General features: G+C 32.3%; 14 non-coding genes across 14 annotated transcripts; all 14 read right to left on the minus strand.

Moving 5' to 3' along the window:
- Window positions 1-1,150: 1,150 nt before the first annotated feature.
- TRNAG-CCC (transfer RNA glycine (anticodon CCC)) lies at window positions 1,151-1,221 on the minus strand. The gene has a single exon. It is a non-coding gene; the product is annotated as a tRNA-Gly (tRNA).
- A 1,489-nt stretch (window positions 1,222-2,710) lies between these two features.
- TRNAG-CCC (transfer RNA glycine (anticodon CCC)) lies at window positions 2,711-2,781 on the minus strand. Its single transcript has one exon. It is a non-coding gene; the product is annotated as a tRNA-Gly (tRNA).
- Window positions 2,782-3,231: 450 nt separating this feature from the next.
- TRNAG-CCC (transfer RNA glycine (anticodon CCC)) lies at window positions 3,232-3,302 on the minus strand. Its single transcript has one exon. It is a non-coding gene; the product is annotated as a tRNA-Gly (tRNA).
- A 965-nt stretch (window positions 3,303-4,267) lies between these two features.
- TRNAG-CCC (transfer RNA glycine (anticodon CCC)) lies at window positions 4,268-4,338 on the minus strand. The gene has a single exon. It is a non-coding gene; the product is annotated as a tRNA-Gly (tRNA).
- Window positions 4,339-4,789: 451 nt separating this feature from the next.
- Window positions 4,790-4,860, minus strand: TRNAG-CCC (transfer RNA glycine (anticodon CCC)). Its single transcript has one exon. It is a non-coding gene; the product is annotated as a tRNA-Gly (tRNA).
- Window positions 4,861-5,825: 965 nt separating this feature from the next.
- TRNAG-CCC (transfer RNA glycine (anticodon CCC)) lies at window positions 5,826-5,896 on the minus strand. The gene has a single exon. It is a non-coding gene; the product is annotated as a tRNA-Gly (tRNA).
- Window positions 5,897-6,346: 450 nt separating this feature from the next.
- Window positions 6,347-6,417, minus strand: TRNAG-CCC (transfer RNA glycine (anticodon CCC)). Its single transcript has one exon. It is a non-coding gene; the product is annotated as a tRNA-Gly (tRNA).
- Window positions 6,418-7,382: 965 nt separating this feature from the next.
- Window positions 7,383-7,453, minus strand: TRNAG-CCC (transfer RNA glycine (anticodon CCC)). Its single transcript has one exon. It is a non-coding gene; the product is annotated as a tRNA-Gly (tRNA).
- A 451-nt stretch (window positions 7,454-7,904) lies between these two features.
- TRNAG-CCC (transfer RNA glycine (anticodon CCC)) lies at window positions 7,905-7,975 on the minus strand. The gene has a single exon. It is a non-coding gene; the product is annotated as a tRNA-Gly (tRNA).
- A 2,522-nt stretch (window positions 7,976-10,497) lies between these two features.
- Window positions 10,498-10,568, minus strand: TRNAG-CCC (transfer RNA glycine (anticodon CCC)). The gene has a single exon. It is a non-coding gene; the product is annotated as a tRNA-Gly (tRNA).
- Window positions 10,569-11,019: 451 nt separating this feature from the next.
- TRNAG-CCC (transfer RNA glycine (anticodon CCC)) lies at window positions 11,020-11,091 on the minus strand. Its single transcript has one exon. It is a non-coding gene; the product is annotated as a tRNA-Gly (tRNA).
- Window positions 11,092-12,056: 965 nt separating this feature from the next.
- On the minus strand, window positions 12,057-12,127 carry TRNAG-CCC (transfer RNA glycine (anticodon CCC)). The gene has a single exon. It is a non-coding gene; the product is annotated as a tRNA-Gly (tRNA).
- Window positions 12,128-12,578: 451 nt separating this feature from the next.
- Window positions 12,579-12,649, minus strand: TRNAG-CCC (transfer RNA glycine (anticodon CCC)). The gene has a single exon. It is a non-coding gene; the product is annotated as a tRNA-Gly (tRNA).
- Window positions 12,650-13,099: 450 nt separating this feature from the next.
- TRNAG-CCC (transfer RNA glycine (anticodon CCC)) lies at window positions 13,100-13,170 on the minus strand. The gene has a single exon. It is a non-coding gene; the product is annotated as a tRNA-Gly (tRNA).
- Window positions 13,171-13,681: the final 511 nt, after the last annotated feature.

Raw genomic sequence — 13,681 nt, forward strand, 5'->3', positions numbered from 1 at the left:
GAATAGAGACATCTTGGAGGCTCATCTTTGAGAAATGCAATATTGTAATGTTTTTAGTGAGATTAAATATATATTATTTTGAAAAATGTCATAGGATTCAAAAAACACATTTTCATGCACTAGTCGGGACTCTAACCTGGGTCACAAGAATGGGAATCTTGCATGATACCCCTACACTACTAGCGCTCTTCTGAAACTTTTAATTCACATAACAAATGACTAACAATCAGTTGATAATCTTTAGTCAAAAATGTGCAATTTGGCTATGATTTTCAAGTGAAATTGTACTATTTGCACTGTAGTATAGATTTCCCAAGATAAGAAGTACATACATTTTCTCCATGGATGTATTTTTAGTTCAAGGAAGATTGTGCTAAAGAGTTTGTGGAGCAAATATAAATAATTCGGAAATGTTATTGCCTTTACAATAGCAGCTTTGGGACTTTAGTGTTTGTGCCAGTAGCACAATTTTTTTACCTGTGGAGAGGAAGTGTTACTTCTATGCTTTTTAAGAATTTGGTGAATAGAGACATCTTGGATGCTAATCTCTGAGAAATGCAATATTGCAGTGTTTCTAGTGAGATTCAATATATATTAATTTGAAACATTTCATAGGATTCAAAAGACACATTATGCACTAGCCAGGTCTCAAACCAAGGTCGCACGAAAGATAATCTTGCATGATACCCCTACACTAGCACATTCTTAAAGAACTACATTCACATAAAAGATGTCTTGCAATCAATTGTTAATCTCTAGTGAAAATTGTGCAATGTGACTGTGTTTTTCAAGAGAAGTTGTACTATCTCCACTGCCTTATAAGTTTCCCACAATAAGAAATACATATATTTACTCTTTGGATGTATTTTTTTTCAAGGAAAGATTTGATAATGACATTGTGGAGCAGATGTAAAAAATTAAGAAATATAATTGACTTCACAATTAAAGCTTTAACTCTTTAGTGTTTGTATCACTGGTACATTTTTTTACCTGTGGAGAGAAAATGTTACCTCTATGCTTTTTAAGAATTTTGTGAATTGAGACATCTTCAAGGACTATCTCTGAGAAAAGCAATAAAGCTATGTTTTTTATACATATTAATTATATATTAATTTAACAGATTTTATAGAATTCAAAAGACACACTTTTATGTGCTAGCTGGGACTCGAACCCAGGTCGCAAGAATGGGAATCTTGCATGATACCCCTACACTACTAGCGCTTTTTAGCTACCTATAATTCACACAACAAATGACTAACAATCAATTGATGATCTTTAGTCAAAAATGTTCAATTTGGCTATGATTTTCAAGTGAAATTGTACTATTTGCACTGTTGTATAGATTTCCCAAGATAAGAAATACATATCTTTGCTCCATGGATGTATTTTTACTTCAAGGAAGATTGTGCTAAAGAGTCTGTGGAACAAATGTAGTTAATTCGGAAATGTAATTGCCTTTACAATAGAAGTTTTGGGTATTTAGTGTTTGTGTCCGTAGCACTTTTATTTTTTACCTGTGGAGAGGAAATGTTACTATTATGCTTTTCAAGAATTTGGAGAATAGAGACATCTTAGAGGCTCATCTTTGAGAAATGCAATATTGTAATGTTTTTAGTGAGATTCAATATATATTAATTTGAAAAATGTCATAGGATTCAAAAAACACATTTTTATGCGCTAGCCGGGACTCGAAATCCGGGTCGCAAGAATGGGAATCTTGCATGATACCCCTACACTACTAGCGCTCTTTAGAAACCTTTAATTCACACAACAAATGACTAACAATCAATTGATAATCTTTAGTCAAAAATGTTCAATTTGGCTATGATTTTCAAGTGAAATTGTTCTATTTGCACTGTAGTATAGATTTCCCAAGATAAGAAGTACATACATTTGCTCCATGGATGTATTTTTAGTTAAAGGAAGATTATGCTAAAGAGTTTTTGGAGCAAATATAAATAATTCGGAAATGTAATTGCCTTTACAATAGCAGCTTTGGGACTGTAGTGTTTGTGTCAGTAGCACAATTTTTTTACCTGTGGAGAGGAAGTGTTACTTCTATGCTTTTTAAGAATTTGGTGAATAGAGACATCTTGGATGCTAATCTCTGAGAAATGCAATATTGCAGTGTTTTTAGTGAGATTCAATATATATTAATTTGAAACATTTCATAGGATTCAAAAGACACATTATGCACTAGCCGGGTCTCAAACCAAGGTCGCACGAATGATAATCTTGCATGATACCCCTACACTAGCACATTCTTAAAGAACTACATTCACATAAAAGAAGTCTTGCAATCAATTGTTAATCTCTAGTGAAAATTGTGCAATGTGACTGTGTTTTTCAAGTGAAGCTGAACTATCTCCACTGCCTTATAAGTTTCCCACAATAAGAAATACATATATTTACTCTTTGGATGTATTTTTTTTCAAGGAAAGATTTGATAATGACATTGTGGAGCAGATGTAAAAAATTAAGAAATATAATTGACTTCACAATTAAAGCTTTAACTCTTTAGTGTTTGTATCACTGGTACATTTTTTTTACCTGTGGAGAGAAAATGTTACCTCTATGCTTTTTAAGAATTTTGTGAATTGAGACATCTTCAAGGACTATCTCTGAGAAAAGCAATAAAGCTATGTTTTTTATACAGATTAATTATATATTAATTTAACAGATTTTATAGAATTCAAAAGACACACTTTTATGTGCTAGCTGGGACTCGAACCCAGGTCGCAAGAATGGGAATCTTGCATGATACCCCTACACTACTAGCGCTTTTTAGCTACCTATAATTCACACAACAAATGACTAACAATCAATTGATGATCTTTAGTCAAAAATGTTCAATTTGGCTATGATTTTCAAGTGAAATTGTGCTATTTGCATTGTTGTATAGATTTCCCAAGATAAGAAATACATATCTTTGCTCCATGGATGTATTTTTAGTTCAAGGAAGATTGTGCTAAAGAGTTTTTGGAACAAATGTAGTTAATTCGGAAATGTAATTGCCTTTACAATAGCAGCTTTGGGTCTTTAGTGTTTGTGTCAGTAGCACATTTTTTTTACCTGTGGAGAGGAAATGTTACTATTATGCTTTTTAAGAATTTGGTGAATAGAGACATCTTGGAGGCTCATCTTTGAGAAATGCAATATTGTAATGTTTTTAGTGAGATTAAATATATATTATTTTGAAAAATGTCATAGGATTCAAAAAACACATTTTCATGCACTAGCCGGGACTCTAACCCGGGTCACAAGAATGGGAATCTTGCATGATACCCCTACACTACTAGCGCTCTTCTGAAACTTTTAATTCACATAACAAATGACTAACAATCAGTTGATAATCTTTAGTCAAAAATGTGCAATTTGGCTATGATTTTCAAGTGAAATTGTACTATTTGCACTGTAGTATAGATTTCCCAAGATAAGAAGTACATACATTTTCTCCATGGATGTATTTTTAGTTCAAGGAAGATTGTGCTAAAGAGTTTGTGGAGCAAATATAAATAATTCGGAAATGTTATTGCCTTTACAATAGCAGCTTTGGGACTTTAGTGTTTGTGCCAGTAGCACAATTTTTTTACCTGTGGAGAGGAAGTGTTACTTCTATGCTTTTTAAGAATTTGGTAAATAGAGACATCTTGGATGCTAATCTCTGAGAAATGCAATATTGCAGTGTATTTAGTGAGATTCAATATATATTAATTTGAAACATTTCATAGGATTCAAAAGACACATTATGCACTAGCCAGGTCTCAAACCAAGGTCGCACGAATGATAATCTTGCATGATACCCCTACACTAGCACATTCTTAAAGAACTACATTCACATAAAAGATGTCTTGCAATCAATTGTTAATCTCTAGTGAAAATTGTGAAATGTGACTGTGTTTTTCAAGTGAAGTTGTACTATCTCCACTGCCTTATAAGTTTCCCACAATAAGAAATACATATATTTACTCTTTGGATGTATTTTTTTTCAAGGAAAGATTTGATAATGACATTGTGGAGCAGATGTAAAAAATTAAGAAATATAATTGACTTCACAATTAAAGCTTTAATTCTTTAGTGTTTGTATCACTGGTACATTTTTTTTAAATGTGGAGAGAAAATGTTACCTCTATGCTTTTTAAGAATTTTGTGAATTGAGACATCTTCAAGGACTATCTCTGAGAAAAGCAATAAAGCTATGTTTTTTATACATATTAATTATATATTAATTTAACAGATTTTATAGAATTCAAAAGACACACTTTTATGTGCTAGCTGGGACTCGAACCCAGGTCGCAAGAATGGGAATCTTGCATGATACCCCTACACTACTAGCGCTTTTTAGCTACCTATAATTCACACAACAAATGACTAACAATCAATTGATGATCTTTAGTCAAAAATGTTCAATTTGGCTATGATTTTCAAGTGAAATTGTACTATTTGCACTGTTGTATAGATTTCCCAAGATAAGAAATACATATCTTTGCTCCATGGATGTATTTTTACTTCAAGGAAGATTGTGCTAAAGAGTTTGTGGAACAAATGTAGTTAATTCAGAAATGTAATTGCCTTTACAATAGAAGCTTTGGGTCTTTAGTGTTTGTGTCAGTAGCACATTTTTTTTACCTGTGGAGAGGAAATGTTACTATTATGCTTTTCAAGAATTTGGTGAATAGAGACATCTTTGAGGCTCATCTTTGAGAAATGCAATATTGTAATGTTTTTAATGAGATTCAATATATATTAATTTGAAAAATGTCCTAGGATTCAAAAAAACACATTTTCATGCGCTAGCCGGGACTCGAACCCGGGTCGCAAGAATGGGAATCTTGCATGATACCCCTACACTACTAGCACTCTTTAGAAACCTTTAATTCACACAACAAATGACTAACAATCAATTGATAATCTTTAGTCAAAAATGTTCAATTTGGCTATGATTTTCAAGTGAAATTGTTCTATTTGCACTGTAGTATAGATTTCCCAAGATAAGAAGTACATACATTTGCTCCATGGATGTATTTTTAGTTAAAGGAAGATTATGCTAAAGAGTTTTTGGAGCAAATATAAATAATTTGGAAATGTAATTGCCTTTACAATAGCAGCTTTGGGACTGTAGTGTTTGTGTCAGTAGCACAATTTTTTTACCTGTGGAGAGGAAGTGTTACTTCTATGCTTTTTAAGAATTTGGTGAATAGAGACATCTTGGATGCTAATCTCTGAGAAATGCAATATTGCAGTGTTTTTAGTGAGATTCAATATATATTAATTTGAAACATTTCATAGGATTCAAAAGACACATTATGCACTAGCCGGGTCTCAAACCAAGGTCGCACGAATGATAATCTTGCATGATACCCCTACACTAGCACATTCTTAAAGAACTACATTCACATAAAAGAAGTCTTGCAATCAATTGTTAATCTCTAGTGAAAATTGTGCAATGTGACTGTGTTTTTCAAGTGAAGCTGAACTATCTCCACTGCCTTATAAGTTTCCCACAATAAGAAATACATATATTTACTCTTTGGATGTATTTTTTTTCAAGGAAAGATTTGATAATGACATTGTGGAGCAGATGTAAAAAATTAAGAAATATAATTGACTTCACAATTAAAGCTTTAACTCTTTAGTGTTTGTATCACTGGTACATTTTTTTTACCTGTGGAGAGAAAATGTTACCTCTATGCTTTTTAAGAATTTTGTGAATTGAGACATCTTCAAGGACTATCTCTGAGAAAAGCAATAAAGCTATGTTTTTTATACAGATTAATTATATATTAATTTAACAGATTTTATAGAATTCAAAAGACACACTTTTATGTGCTAGCTGGGACTCGAACCCAGGTCGCAAGAATGGGAATCTTGCATGATACCCCTACACTACTAGCGCTTTTTAGCTACCTATAATTCACACAACAAATGACTAACAATCAATTGATGATCTTTAGTCAAAAATGTTCAATTTGGCTATGATTTTCAAGTGAAATTGTACTATTTGCATTGTTGTATAGATTTCCCAAGATAAGAAATACATATCTTTGCTCCATGGATGTATTTTTAGTTCAAGGAAGATTGTGCTAAAGAGTTTTTGGAACAAATGTAGTTAATTCGGAAATGTAATTGCCTTTACAATAGCAGCTTTGGGTCTTTAGTGTTTGTGTCAGTAGCACATTTTTTTTACCTGTGGAGAGGAAATGTTACTATTATGCTTTTTAAGAATTTGGTGAATAGAGACATCTTGGAGGCTCATCTTTGAGAAATGCAATATTGTAATGTTTTTAGTGAGATTAAATATATATTATTTTGAAAAATGTCATAGGATTCAAAAAACACATTTTCATGCACTAGCCGGGACTCTAACCCGGGTCACAAGAATGGGAATCTTGCATGATACCCCTACACTACTAGCGCTCTTCTGAAACTTTTAATTCACATAACAAATGACTAACAATCAGTTGATAATCTTTAGTCAAAAATGTGCAATTTGGCTATGATTTTCAAGTGAAATTGTACTATTTGCACTGTAGTATAGATTTCCCAAGATAAGAAGTACATACATTTTCTCCATGGATGTATTTTTAGTTCAAGGAAGATTGTGCTAAAGAGTTTGTGGAGCAAATATAAATAATTCGGAAATGTTATTGCCTTTACAATAGCAGCTTTGGGACTTTAGTGTTTGTGCCAGTAGCACAATTTTTTTACCTGTGGAGAGGAAGTGTTACTTCTATGCTTTTTAAGAATTTGGTAAATAGAGACATCTTGGATGCTAATCTCTGAGAAATGCAATATTGCAGTGTATTTAGTGAGATTCAATATATATTAATTTGAAACATTTCATAGGATTCAAAAGACACATTATGCACTAGCCAGGTCTCAAACCAAGGTCGCACGAATGATAATCTTGCATGATACCCCTACACTAGCACATTCTTAAAGAACTACATTCACATAAAAGATGTCTTGCAATCAATTGTTAATCTCTAGTGAAAATTGTGCAATGTGACTGTGTTTTTCAAGTGAAGTTGTACTATCTCCACTGCCTTATAAGTTTCCCACAATAAGAAATACATATATTTACTCTTTGGATGTATTTTTTTTCAAGGAAAGATTTGATAATGACATTGTGGAGCAGATGTAAAAAATTAAGAAATATAATTGACTTCACAATTAAAGCTTTAATTCTTTAGTGTTTGTATCACTGGTACATTTTTTTTAAATGTGGAGAGAAAATGTTACCTCTATGCTTTTTAAGAATTTTGTGAATTGAGACATCTTCAAGGACTATCTCTGAGAAAAGCAATAAAGCTATGTTTTTTATACATATTAATTATATATTAATTTAACAGATTTTATAGAATTCAAAAGACACACTTTTATGTGCTAGCTGGGACTCGAACCCAGGTCGCAAGAATGGGAATCTTGCATGATACCCCTACACTACTAGCGCTTTTTAGCTACCTATAATTCACACAACAAATGACTAACAATCAATTGATGATCTTTAGTCAAAAATGTTCAATTTGGCAATGATTTTCAAGTGAAATTGTACTATTTGCACTGTTGTATAGATTTCCCAAGATAAGAAATACATATCTTTGCTCCATGGATGTATTTTTACTTCAAGGAAGATTGTGCTAAAGAGTTTGTGGAACAAATGTAGTTAATTCAGAAATGTAATTGCCTTTACAATAGAAGCTTTGGGTCTTTAGTGTTTGTGTCAGTAGCACATTTTTTTTACCTGTGGAGAGGAAATGTTACTATTATGCTTTTCAAGAATTTGGTGAATAGAGACATCTTTGAGGCTCATCTTTGAGAAATGCAATATTGTAATGTTTTTAATGAGATTCAATATATATTAATTTGAAAAATGTCCTAGGATTCAAAAAAACACATTTTCATGCGCTAGCCGGGACTCGAACCCGGGTCGCAAGAATGGGAATCTTGCATGATACCCCTACACTACTAGCACTCTTTAGAAACCTTTAATTCACACAACAAATGACTAACAATCAATTGATAATCTTTAGTCAAAAATGTGCAATTTGGCTATGATTTTCAAGTGAAATTGTACTATTTGCACTGTTGTATAGATTTCCCAAGATAAGAAGTACATACATTTTCTCCATGGATGTATTTTTAGTTCAAGGAAGATTGTGCTAAAGAGTTAGTGGAGCAAATATAAATAATTCGGAAATGTTATTGCCTTTACAATAGCAGCTTTGGGACTTTAGTGTTTGTGCCAGTAGCACAATTTTTTTTGCCTGTGGAGAGGAAGTGTTACTTCTATGCTTTTTAAGAATTTGGTGAATAGAGACATCTTGGATGCTAATCTCTGAGAAATGCAATATTGCAGTGTTTTTAGTGAGATTCAATATATATTAATTTGAAACATTTCATAGGATTCAAAAGACACATTATGCACTAGCCGGGTCTCAAACCAAGGTCGCACGAATGATAATCTTGCATGATACCCCTACACTAGCACATTCTTAAAGAACTACATTCACATAAAAGAAGTCTTGCAATCAATTGTTAATCTCTAGTGAAAATTGTGCAATGTGACTGTGTTTTTCAAGTGAAGCTGAACTATCTCCACTGCCTTATAAGTTTCCCACAATAAGAAATACATATATTTAATCTTTGGATGTATTTTTTTTCAAGGAAAGATTTGATAATGACATTGTGGAGCAGATGTAAAAAATTAAGAAATATAATTGACTTCACAAATAAAGCTTTAACTTTTTAGTGTTTGTATCACTGGTACATTTTTTTTACCTGTGGAGAGAAAATGTTACCTCTATGCTTTTTAAGAATTTTGTGAATTGAGACATCTTCAAGGACTATCTCTGAGAAAAGCAATAAAGCTATGTTTTTTATACAGATTAATTATATATTAATTTAACAGATTTTATAGAATTCAAAAGACACACTTTTATGTGCTAGCTGGGACTCAAACCCAGGTCGCAAGTATGGGAATCTTGGATGATACCCCTACACTACTAGCGCTTTTTAGCTACCTATAATTCACACAACAAATGACTAACAATCAATTGATGATCTTTAGTCAAAAATGTTCAATTTGGCTATGATTTTCAAGTGAAATTGTACTATTTGCATTGTTGTATAGATTTCCCAAGATAAGAAATACATATCTTTGCTCCATGGATGTATTTTTAGTTCAAGGAAGATTGTGCTAAAGAGTTTGTGGAACAAACATAAATAATTCGGAAATGTAATTGCCTTTACAATAGCAGCTTTGGGTTTTTAGTGTTTGTGTCAGTAGCACATTTTTTTTACCTGTGGAGAGGAAATGTTACTATTATGCTTTTTAAGAATTTGGTGAATAGAGACATCTTGGAGGCTCATCTTTGAGAAATGCAGTATTGTAATGTTTTTAGTGAGATTAAATATATATTATTTTGAAAAATGTCATAGGATTCAAAAAACACATTTTCATGCACTAGTCGGGACTCTAACCCGGGTCACAAGAATGGGAATCTTGCATGATACCCCTACACTACTAGCGCTCTTCTGAAACTTTTAATTCACATAACAAATGACTAACAATCAGTTGATAATCTTTAGTCAAAAATGTGCAATTTGGCTATGATTTTCAAGTGAAATTGTACTATTTGCACTGTTGTATAGATTTCCCAAGATAAGAAGTACATACATTTTCTCCATGGATGTATTTTTAGTTCAAGGAAGATTGTGCTAAAGAGTTTGTGGAGCAAATATAAATAATTCGGAAATGTTATTGCCTTTACAATAGCAGCTTTGGGACTTTAGTGTTTGTGCCAGTAGCACAATTTTTTTACCTGTGGAGAGGAAGTGTTACTTCTATGCTTTTTAAGAATTTGGTGAATAGAGACATCTTGGATGCTAATCTCTGAGAAATGCAATATTGCAGTGTTTTTAGTGAGATTCAATATATATTAATTTGAAACATTTCATAGGATTCAAAAGACACATTATGCACTAGCCAGGTCTCAAACCAAGGTCGCACGAAAGATAATCTTGCATGATACCCCTACACTAGCACATTCTTAAAGAACTACATTCACATAAAAGATGTCTTGCAATCAATTGTTAATCTCTAGTGAAAATTGTGCAATGTGACTGTGTTTTTCAAGAGAAGTTGTACTATCTCCACTGCCTTATAAGTTTCCCACAATAAGAAATACATATATTTACTCTTTGGATGTATTTTTTTTCAAGGAAAGATTTGATAATGACATTGTGGAGCAGATGTAAAAAATTAAGAAATATAATTGACTTCACAATTAAAGCTTTAACTCTTTAGTGTTTGTATCACTGGTACATTTTTTTACCTGTGGAGAGAAAATGTTACCTCTATGCTTTTTAAGAATTTTGTGAATTGAGACATCTTCAAGGACTATCTCTGAGAAAAGCAATAAAGCTATGTTTTTTATACATATTAATTATATATTAATTTAACAGATTTTATAGAATTCAAAAGACACACTTTTATGTGCTAGCTGGGACTCGAACCCAGGTCGCAAGAATGGGAATCTTGCATGATACCCCTACACTACTAGCGCTTTTTAGCTACCTATAATTCACACAACAAATGACTAACAATCAATTGATGATCTTTAGTCAAAAATGTTCAATTTGACTATGATTTTCAAGTGAAATTGTACTATTTGCACTGTTGTATAGATTTCCCAAGATAAGAAATACATATCTTTGCTCCATGGATGTATTTTTACTTCAAGGAAGATTGTGCTAAAGAGTTTGTGGAACAAATGTAGTTAATTCGGAAATGTAATTGCCTTTACAATAGAAGCTTTGGGTCTTTAGTGTTTGTGTCCGTAGCACTTTTTTTTTTATCTGTGGAGAGGAAATGTTACTATTATGCTTTTCAAGAATTTGGAGAATTGAGACATCTTAGAGGCTCATCTTTGAGAAATGCAATATTGTAATGTTTTTAGTGAGATTCAATATATATTAATTTGAAAAATGTCATAGGATTCAAAAAACACATTTTTATGCGCTAGCCGGGACTCGAAACCCGGGTCGCAAGAATGGGAATCTTGCATGATACCCCTACACTACTAGCGCTCTTTAGAAACCTTTAATTCACACAACAAATGACTAACAATCAATTGATAATCTTTAGTCAAAAATGTTCAATTTGGCTATGATTTTCAAGTGAAATTGTTCTATTTGCACTGTAGTATAGATTTCCCAAGATAAGAAGTACATACATTTGCTCCATGGATGTATTTTTAGTTAAAGGAAGATTATGCTAAAGAGTTTTTGGAGCAAATATAAATAATTCGGAAATGTAATTGCCTTTACAATAGCAGCTTTGGGACTGTAGTGTTTGTGTCAGTAGCACAATTTTTTTACCTGTGGAGAGGAAGTGTTACTTCTATGCTTTTTAAGAATTTGGTGAATAGAGACATCTTGGATGCTAATCTCTGAGAAATGCAATATTGCAGTGTTTTTAGTGAGATTCAATATATATTAATTTGAAACATTTCATAGGATTCAAAAGACACATTATGCACTAGCCGGGTCTCAAACCAAGGTCGCACGAATGATAATCTTGCATGATACCCCTACACTAGCACATTCTTAAAGAACTACATTCACATAAAAGAAGTCTTGCAATCAATTGTTAATCTCTAGTGAAAATTGTGCAATGTGACTGTGTTTTTCAAGTGAAGCTGAACTATCTCCACTGCCTTATAAGTTTCCCACAATAAGAAATACATATATTTACTCTTTGGATGTATTTTTTTTCAAGGAAAGATTTGATAATGACATTGTGGAGCAGATGTAAAAAATTAAGAAATATAATTGACTTCACAATTAAAGCTTTAACTCTTTAGTGTTTGTATCACTGGTACATTTTTTTTACCTGTGGAGAGAAAATGTTACCTCTATGCTTTTTAAGAATTTTGTGAATTGAGACATCTTCAAGGACTATCTCTGAGAAAAGCAATAAAGCTATGTTTTTTATACAGATTAATTATATATTAATTTAACAGATTTTATAGAATTCAAAAGACACACTTTTATGTGCTAGCTGGGACTCGAACCCAGGTCGCAAGAATGGGAATCTTGCATGATACCCCTACACTACTAGCGCTTTTTAGCTACCTATAATTCACACAACAAATGACTAACAATCAATTGATGATCTTTAGTCAAAAATGTTCAATTTGGCTATGATTTTCAAGTGAAATTGTACTATTTGCATTGTTGTATAGATTTCCCAAGATAAGAAATACATATCTTTGCTCCATGGATGTATTTTTAGTTCAAGGAAGATTGTGCTAAAGAGTTTGTGGAACAAACATAAATAATTCGGAAATGTAATTGCCTTTACAATAGCAGCTTTGGGTTTTTAGTGTTTGTGTCAGTAGCACATTTTTTTTACCTGTGGAGAGGAAATGTTACTATTATGCTTTTTAAGAATTTGGTGAATAGAGACATCTTTGAGGCTCATCTTTGAGAAATGCAATATTGTAATGTTTTTAATGAGATTCAATATATATTAATTTGAAAAATGTCCTAGGATTCAAAAAAACACATTTTCATGCGCTAGCCGGGACTCGAACCCGGGTCGCAAGAATGGGAATCTTGCATGATACCCCTACACTACTAGCACTTTTTAGCTACCTATAATTCACACAACAAATGACTAACAATCAATTGATGATCTTTAGTCAAAAATGTTCAATTTGGCTATGATTTTCAAGTGAAATTGTACTATTTGCATTGTTGTATAGATTTCCCAAGATAAGAAATACATATCTTTGCTCCATGGATGTATTTTTAGTTCAAGGAAGATTGTGCTAAAGAGTTTTTGGAACAAATGTAGTTAATTCGGAAATGTAATTGCCTTTACAATAGCAGCTTTGGGTCTTTAGTGTTTGTGTCAGTAGCACATTTTTTTTACCTGTGGAGAGGAAATGTTACTATTATGCTTTTTAAGAATTTGGTGAATAGAGACATCTTGGAGGCTCATCTTTGAGAAATGCAATATTGTAATGTTTTTAGTGAGATTAAATATATATTATTTTGAAAAATGTCATAGGATTCAAAAAACACATTTTCATGCACTAGCCGGGACTCTAACCCGGGTCACAAGAATGGGAATCTTGCATGATACCCCTACACTACTAGCGCTCTTCTGAAACTTTTAATTCACATAACAAATGACTAACAATCAGTTGATAATCTTTAGTCAAAAATGTGCAATTTGGCTATGATTTTCAAGTGAAATTGTACTATTTGCACTGTAGTATAGATTTCCCAAGATAAGAAGTACATACATTTTCTCCATGGATGTATTTTTAGTTCAAGGAAGATTGTGCTAAAGAGTTTGTGGAGCAAATATAAATAATTCGGAAATGTTATTGCCTTTACAATAGCAGCTTTGGGACTTTAGTGTTTGTGCCAGTAGCACAATTTTTTTACCTGTGGAGAGGAAGTGTTACTTCTATGCTTTTTAAGAATTTGGTAAATAGAGACATCTTGGATGCTAATCTCTGAGAAATGCAATATTGCAGTGTTTTTAGTGAGATTCAATATATATTAATTTGAAACATTTCATAGGATTCAAAAGACACATTATGCACTAGCCAGGTCTCAAACCAAGGTCGCACGAATGATAATCTTGCATGATACCCCTACACTA

Source organism: Taudactylus pleione, unplaced genomic scaffold, assembly GCF_031769625.1.
Source record: "Taudactylus pleione unplaced genomic scaffold, aTauple2 ptg000497l, whole genome shotgun sequence".
NCBI classification, from domain to species: Eukaryota; Metazoa; Chordata; class Amphibia; order Anura; family Myobatrachidae; genus Taudactylus; species Taudactylus pleione.